The sequence below is a fragment of the Metopolophium dirhodum genome, chromosome 3, assembly GCF_019925205.1.
Source record: "Metopolophium dirhodum isolate CAU chromosome 3, ASM1992520v1, whole genome shotgun sequence".
Taxonomy (NCBI): Eukaryota; Metazoa; Arthropoda; class Insecta; order Hemiptera; family Aphididae; genus Metopolophium; species Metopolophium dirhodum.
Window position 1 is genome coordinate 5,225,085 of NC_083562.1, and position 9,771 is coordinate 5,234,855.

The 9,771-nt window shown below is 28.1% G+C and overlaps 1 non-coding gene across 1 annotated transcript; it reads right to left on the reverse strand.

The window, feature by feature from the left end:
- Window positions 1–2,664: 2,664 nt before the first annotated feature.
- Trnas-cga (transfer RNA serine (anticodon CGA)) lies at window positions 2,665–2,746 on the reverse strand. The gene has a single exon. It is a non-coding gene; the product is annotated as a tRNA-Ser (tRNA).
- Window positions 2,747–9,771: the final 7,025 nt, after the last annotated feature.

The following is a 9,771-nucleotide window of genomic DNA, read 5'->3' on the forward strand; positions in this document are numbered from 1 at the left end:
CACAAGAAAATCGCTTAAGGTATACAATTACCACGTTCTATAGTCCTCGTATTTTTTTCTAAATCATCTAATTAATAACTATATAATACTATTATTTAAATAATATATAGTGTTAATATTATATAAGAAATTCAGTTATTTCAGTTAAATTATTGTTGCATAGTACCTATTAGATATAAAACGTACATACCAAATTAATAAGCAAGAGACAAGCTTAATTAAAAAAAAATAATAAAAGGGACCAACTCATAAATCGTACTATTGTATTATTGTGTATTACAGTAATTTCTTTTAAGTTGCATAAAAACTATTATATTATACTATATAACAATAATATGATCGACTTAGGTATTTTCCAATACTTACATGCATATCAATCGTTCCGCATATTTTTGTCAAAATGCACAACCTCGCTTTATAAAACTCCAGAAAATATGTATTTATGATGTCGAAACCGACCATCCTCGATGGTGATTATGAAAACGAAAAAGGTAACTATATAATAAACAGAATCAAAATTATCAAACAGCTAGTATTAATAATCTTTATTACAAAAATGGCCTCGAAATAAAGAAAAAGTTTGTTTAGTGACAGAATAAGTAATCTACACGTAATGAAAACCACAAAATATATATTATTCTGTTTTTTTTTTATTTAACCACAATAACAACAACAACAGTACCATCGTAAAACCATTAAAATATTTGGTTGGCTGAAAATATTTTATTTTATCCACTAAGTCGACTGAATCATGTATTATCGTGCACTCTATAATTGTCAGTAAAAATCACCTGTATAATGAATAGGTTGCCTATTTCATTTTTGAGCTATTTTATTATTTTTTTCCTAATTTTTAGATTCCGAGAGACTACATGTCTAAGACTCCAGACCCCTGCCCCCCCTCAAGTTACGACCTTGGCTACAATGTAATACGATATATATGATCAATACGAATACGAAGCGACAATAAATTAAGCACAATGATACTATTGATACTTAATAATATACAGTGTACATAATTATAATGTTGCACTGATATTTTACCAATATTTCAGTGAAATTGTCTTAATATAATATAACCATATTAATACATTATAACATACCAAATTTTGTATTTTGTATCTGTTTGTAATGTTCATGCAATTCCCCCCTCCACCCATACAATATGTTAGCAATACCGCTGAAAAAAGTAAAAACGGTTAGTATTAACTACTAAGTATCAATTTAGTATTTACTTTATAAATGTCTATATAGTCTATAGACTCGTCAATTATTAGCAAATGTAGCACGATTTCACAAGTATCACAATATTATATATTGTAATATTTTTATTGATGCGTAAAATTTTAGTCAATATTCACAAGACTATTATAGACGTGGATAATTAAAAAATATTCAAGAGTTAATTATAATAATAAATTAACTAAAAAAAAGTATAAATATATTTTATTAACAAATACCTATAGTTATTATATAATATATAAATTATAATATTCCTACAATTTTAAAAATACCTAACTATCAATAAAATTATATGAAATATAACTACTAATTTTCAATTAAAAACAATTTTGTCTCGACAGCATATTGAACTATATACTAAAAACTATGAAATAATATAGGTGCTACATTACCGCCGCTAAGGATTAATTTCGTGTATACAATAATTTAATTATTAGATAGAAGAGTTATTATTTTAGACTTAGTATAATATAATATAATACTATAAAATATACTAATTTTAGAAGCGTTTGCTAAGAGCAGATGTGTAAAATTTGTATTCATTTGTCAGATTTCCTATAGTATATAATATATTGAACAAATAATTTTTATACACCATACAGTTTGTTTTCAATATTTTGAATATTTGATGGCGGGAGGAGGAAACGTACATTCTGCTTACGTATACTTCAAATGCATTTTAAGAAGTAGAAATGAAGGATTTAATTTTTGCTACGGAAAAGTATAATAATATACAATAACTGTGTCGAATAATAACCGTGTTATGTTTATGAATTATGACTTATGACGACAAATAAGTGAGGAATCGACACCCCTAGACCTTTCTCCTCCTCGATTTTATGTGCCCCACTAAGTCTTATCAATTTCAAATCATGGGGTAATGCGAGTTCCATTTCTCTACCACTTCATAAATTAGTAAATGTTCATGGGACATCGTGTGTATACATAGTTTAATACATTAATAAATCTTTCAATCCGTGTGTTTAATATGTAGGTACCTATATTATTATGGATTTTTTTTAACGCATAATTTGTTTTTTTTTTAATGAACTGTATAGTATTTTAATCGTTTAAATATGTATACGCACACGCGATTTTCTGCATAATACATAAGAGTAAATCATTCATATTTAAATTATTAATAATATCCTATACTTGCTATATAATGTATAATGTATATATTATAACAAATATGACATAATACTCAATATGAGGTATCTATATTGAATGAAAAATAAAGTAAATAAAGACTTATGCAAATTAGCTTAATATATTTTATTAAGCAGGTGCATTTCATGACGGAGCAAACACACGGCGGTAGTGTGGAACATTCTGTATATTATGTATTAAAATTATAATAATAATAATATCAGCATGCGTAAAACGAACGAAACGAAAAAAAAAAATGCAAAAATGCAAAATCGCTGCGGACAGGATTCGAACCTGTGCGGGCAGAGCCCATTAGATTTCGAGTCTAACTCCTTAACCACTCGGACACCGCAGCTATATCTGAATGCACCTAATAACTGTTGCTGTTGAATGAAACACCAACACCATAAATAATTCGTTCAAAATATTGTATTATAGGTATAACAATATTGTGAATTTTATAGTTTCATCATTCATTATAAATATTTTTTATCAATGGATTTATACACTGAAAAATGATGTATTAAAATGAAAAAATTAATATACTTCACCGTATAATGTAATACCTAATATAATAGAATAATTATGTCGAATTAAAAATATACCTATAATTTAAGGCAGAATATTTGTTGACTAAATTATACCAGTACAATGACAAATAACAGTTCATATTTTTGTGATAACCCACTTACAAATATATAGGTACTTGGGCTAAAGCGTATAAAGGGCTGTAGAGGATATTTTCACACAGATTAATAAAACAAAATAACGTTAAAGGGTACAGCTTCCACAACAATTTGGACAATTTCGTCCTAGTTGTGCCTGTATGATTGTTAGGTATACCGTATACTTATAAAATATAAGGTATTAACCCACCTGCTTAACCTTACTTAACCTTTTAGTTACTAAGTTACTTGGTAACTTGCTGCAGGCTTCAGCATTTCAATAATTCCGACGGATCACAGGAAATCGAATATCGATGTAAGATATAGGTACGTCATGAAGTATAGTGTAAAATATAATTGTTTGTATGAAACGTATCTTCGTACTTTTTGATATATTATTTCAATTTATAACATATTTATGTGTACCTACTTGTTATATACTCTTAAAAAATATTTACATAATATTTAACTTTGTAAAATGCACATAATATAGTACCTATACACAATGATATAATGTTGGAACTTGGGCCTTGGCTATAATAGGTACCTACCTGGCTACCTACCTCCATAGCTTAAAAGTGGTGCATACACATGGCACAGATGGGTTAAATAGGAACATAGAAATTGTATAGATTGGCTAAATACTATCGTGCTAAATTAATCGTATAATGTATTGTGTTATTTATTGTTATATTAATCTTCTAAGAAGAATTTATTCTTCTACCTACACAATAATAATTGTTATGGTATTATAAATTTCGATGAGATAGAGTCAGGGTTCAACTGGCTCACCCCGTGCACATGCCTTTATTATACACGCGTATTATACATTTTTTTATTATTTTAACGACTTCCACGTGCCATACAATTCATTGTTATCTTAACGACTTTCACGTGTCGATAGTAGATACCGCCTTATCATATATGAATACTGTAATATAGAGTATATTATTATTTTCTTATTTTGGTTTTATGACTTGTCATTTTTTAAATTTGTTTTCATGAACTTTACGTTACGCACAACTAGCTATTCAATTTTAAAGTATCCATTTATTTTATGATAATGTCCTATCTTTTATGATGATTTAGTATGGATTTATAAGTGAAGTACGCCAAAAAATTAACAATACAATTGTTTAATCGCTTATTGATAAAACATGTTATGTTGACAATAAAGTTTTCTGAGGCGAAACGAATAATACAGTATACACGACTAGATGACGTGAAAAAATGAAAACGCAATGTCGTTTTGCTTATTATACAATACAATATATTAGGTTTTGAATATAGGTACCTCGTCATGGAGACAGGCCACTATAGTAGATATATTATGGCAGTGACGTATTTACGGGGAGGATTTGGCCATTTGGTGGATGGTCGATGGATACTATTTTGCATTTCAAGGAAATGTATTTTCAAATGAGTATTTCTATAGAAAAAACTGCACACTATGAGGTACTTGGGCAGTTGGCATACCTACAACTGTTTAAGAGGACGCTACACCTTACACACTCATTTTGTATGTAATAAAACACTTTTACGCTCTATATGAGTATAAATCGTAGAAACAAAATATTTACAGATTTAAATTAAAACGGCGAGTAGATGACTTCAATAATAATTAATTCTGATTATGAGAAAATAATTAATATGGGATATTCTAAATATATTTTATAGGTAGGTAGTTGCACTAGGTAGTGCACTAGGTACTATTTTTTATTATGTACAGTTAGTATTATAAGCAAATATATACCTGCATATTCATTTTTAGAACATAATACGCATTTAATAATCTAATAACGTTCATTATTCGGACGAACAGCTTTCAAGCTTCGACATTTAAGTTTTAAACTTTTCACGATTATTGTTGTAAATTACTGTGATATGGCGATTTTTAACAATTTCATTACCTATATAATAACACCAAATTAAGTAATTGATGAGCTATGTCTGAGATGTCTTAAACACAGAAGATTTGATTTTTATTTTATAAATAATATATGTCAAATTGTAATTCTGTAAAATATAAATAATATAATAAAAATATAAAAATATAATGTTTATAAATGCCAATTATATTTGAAATAGGATTTTTTTTTTTAACAAATTTTGAATCTTATTTAGGTAACATACTAACATGTACCTAGGTGTCGTAGGTATCTATATAATATGTTACATATTATAAATAGTACAATTATGCGGTAACGTATTTTATATTGATGATGCAAAATAATTATTATAATTAAGGTAAAATGATGAGGGGGCTAAACCCCTCGAATTGGTGACCCCTTAATAAATTAACCCCCCCCCCCCAAAAAAAAAAAAAAAACAAAAAACAAAAACCTATATGCGCCACTGTACCTAATTATGGGTGCATAAAATTTGAATTCGATGATAAAACATTAGGTAAATACGAAAAACGAGTCTGAACGGCAATAATGTGTAGGTTCTGCGTAAGTACCTAGTCCAGTGCCAAGATCTGGTGGTGGTCATTCATTTGAATGCACGTCAAAGGTCAATAATTGAATCATATATTTATCTTGTACATTTTTAAATATAATACCTATATAAGTATCAAATTCATCACCTGCGCTTATTGTTAAATTATAAATTATAAATTATAATTTTTTTTAGATAGTATAATATAATAAACAAAATTGAATAAATAAAAGTAGCACCATATAATTTTAAATTTCTCTTATTTTTTATATAATATTATAGACAATTGATTTATTAATATTTCCAGAATCCGTTTAAAAATATAATGATAAGAACAAGTTGTTATTACTTATTTACAACAACTTGTTCCAATCACGCACACTCGGCCAAACACTATATAGATGATATTATTCTATCGTCATTTAATGTTTCAATGTATCATCGCTATCAACTAGAAAATGCATAAATATAGATTTTTATTATTTCAATTCCAATTTAGATTCCTAGTGGAACGATGAGTGTTTATTTATTTTTTGTGTCTGCCAACATCTTTTTGGACAGTAAAAATGCTTTGACTTTCTACTTCTGCATCTTTTCTGGTTCGGAAAGTGAACATAATTGGTATTTTGAGAGAGTCAAAAGTAAAAATTCCCAGTAATTTTCAAAATGGTCTGGAAAAATAAAAAACAAAACGGGAAAATACTTAATTAAATAATAATTTAATAAAAAGTTTCTCATCATTTGTTATAAGCGTAATTTAAAACAAAAAGTTGAGCGTAAATTATTCATAATAATTATTTATGAGCGCCTGAAATTAGAATTTTAACGAAATTCTTCAAATTGCGATAATGATGTGCAAATTATTTTTTAGTTAAAACATTTATTTGACCTATATATCATTGAATTCAAATGTAAGACATCACTGTAATTATAATGATCTACTCAACACTAACCTAACCTTTTTTTTAAAAAACTGATTTAATTAGGTACCTTTAAATTTGGAATTATCTATGATTGTAGTGTAAGCTCTAATGAGATGAGGAGGGCACTTGCCTCGCCCCTTTGCCCCATGGATTTGTCACTGGGTGTGTTAACCTGTAATAATTATCTCAAACGATATTTTATAGTTTTTATATTACCTACTATAAAGTAATTAATACAATCCCCCATCAGTCATCAATAATACCTTTATTATACATTACACATAAATTGAAGATTCTAACCATCACCAACCCTTGTATACATACATCGTCGCTCAGACATCTTTCAACCATCGTTTTAATCCTAATATCTCGTCATATAATATCGTCCCATCGTGATAGGTTTATCTATATATCTAATAAGTAATACCTAGTTAATGGTTAATACCTTTAATATATTATGTACATGATATGACATTTTATCGTCTCGAGGGGACACGGGGTTCCGGACCGATGACCGCGCATAAATAATATTTTACGCAGAGTCAAACCACTACCAGTTTTCTGCACCAAGAACCCGGCGAGACACAATATAATAATATATTAGGTATATACTATGCAATATACTATACACCTCGATTTCCATATACAAAGTGATCGTGCATACACAGGTGTCGGATTCCCGTACAATTTTTTTCCATCATTATTATTATCTCCGCAGCCGGTCTCTAATGAATACTTATCACATCAGTCTGACCGTGCGTGGGACTAAGGGAGACAGATTCGAAAGAGCAGGTTCGTAGCGGACGAAACGTTCCGGCGACGGTGCGTGGCAGACGACATCGACATTCAGCAGCGTATAATATATAATATGGGTACAACAGCTATATGACTGGGTGCACTTACATGCAAGAAGCATAATATGACATGGGTAATTATTATTTATTAATAATTATATTGTTATTGATAGACATTATATTATACTGTGCGTAATATACTATAATATACTTTAATAATATCATAAATATAAAATTTAAGGGGTTTTTTGTTCACTTGAGAAATCAACAAAACTCACATATTGTGTGAAGTTGCCTCACTCAGTCACTTCCCGCATGTGGTTCGATAATCACCAAACCTTTGCCAGTATTTTTCAAATAACTATTGGATGGAAAGCTCATAACGATACGGAGAGAATAACTAAAAGACCTATCAGCACTTAAAAAAATTAAAGCCTCATTCAATTTTTTACACAGAACAGTTATTTATTGATACAACTTTATAAGTAGTTTTTTTTTTATTTATTAATTATTTGTAGTATAAATGCGTTTTAATTCTAAGAACTAACTTGTAAATTATTTAAAAAATGTTTACAAAGGTTTAAGTATTGGACAACATGGGAGGAGTGGCGGCTGCCTAAATTTGGTCCTCCGAACTAAGCAATATTTTTAGAGCTAAAATAAAACATTTTAAAATTATAAATTACAAAATATATGTAATGACAGCATAAAGGCCCACTTTGAATATGTAAAAAACTTCGTTAGAAAACTCGACATTGGACCATCGGACTATAATAGTTGTAGTGCCTAAATCTTTCACTGTCAATGTAGGGGTGATAAAAGTCCTGACTCCTGGTTGAAATGTAAAAAGAAAATTCCCATGTGTCCTAATTTTCTTCTATGTTCCATCCAACTGAAAATTATTGTTCTGATGGCGGAAAAAAATGGTAAGTACTTACACGATACAATTACCCGTTTCCGTATCCGTAATAAATACGTGCATAATATATTGTGTCGGGATTAAAAAACTATAACGAGTCACATAATATAGTATAGAACAAAGTTGACTCTTGCGATACGCACAAATACAATTTTTTTACATACAATATTATACTATACATAGATATCTAACGGGAAGAAGACGATAAACCACAATCGGTCCTATGTGGGTTTAGTGGTTTACTCTATACAAGCCTGCACCATCGCTGCCACCATGTTCAACGACCTTTTCCTTTGATCTCCTATATCGAGATAATACGTATACGCACTTCTATACAATATAATCTCCGCTTATCATTTATCTCAATACATAATACATACTCATCACGTCGAGTACTTCAAAAGTAATACATTTTATATGGATTGTTAACATTTCAGTTTTTTTTTTTTATGTAATATATATGTATATAATATATTATAATAATATATATACGTATGCCACGAGAAGGGATTATATATAATATATATATAAATACGCGTATTTCGAAATTGATATTTTGCGCTACAGTTGTTCGCTAATGTATAAGTGGATTTTAAACCGTATAAAATATAATATAACGTCAAACACAATACTTTGAGTTGAAAATAAAATGTATAAGATATTTAAAGAATATTATGTTCGATGTACAAAAAATAAAAAGGTCTTCCCTCTCATTCTACTCACAGTTTCAGCAACACCAGACAAACATGGGTATTAATTATAAAATTAAAATAAATATACATTTGAACGCTCACAAAATTATGGCATTATTGATAACAAATTATAATTTTGGAAATGTTGATTATTTAAAATTTGTATTTTATTTTGAACATTATCTGAAAACTGGATATTGACAGTTGTCTGCGGACTGCGAGCTTACTATGGCCATAAAAAAATGTATTTTATTTTTATGCGTATATATTATTTTATACCAACTTCATGGTTTGAATTTATGTACCTCAACCACACGTAAACATGTAAATTTTGACAATAAAAAAAAAATCATTAATAAATAAGAGACAATTTATAATAAATTTCAAAATTGTCAAATATTGACATATTTTTTACTTTCTAAACATTTAAATGTAAAATTAAAAAATTAAATACATTGTTATTTTAACTGTTAGCGTGGCTTAGGCAAATATAATATAATACTTATCAATACAATTTTGAAAAATGTTAATATAATTTTACAAATGTTTTAAAAGCTTTGTACATTGTGGTGTGAATCAAAATTTGTTTATATTACCTTTATAATTTATCGGTTCATAGAACTAAATAATGTATTATATTATTATCCAGACAGTGTATATTGGTACATTTTTTTGGTAAATTCATATTTGTTATGTTTTTATTGTGATTTTTTTATATTAATTCCTATTGCGTTTTATGTTTCATAATTTTATTCTCACAATACACCTACTGCAAACGAATAATTTTCGAAAATATTTAATATACTTACCTCATAATATTAAGAATAAAATTGGTAACTTTATTACAATTTACAAAATGTCAAATTTGAATACCTATTATTAAATAAGAAACATAATATATATTTTATAAAAAGAGATCTACAATAAATGCTACTTTTTTTTTTGTGA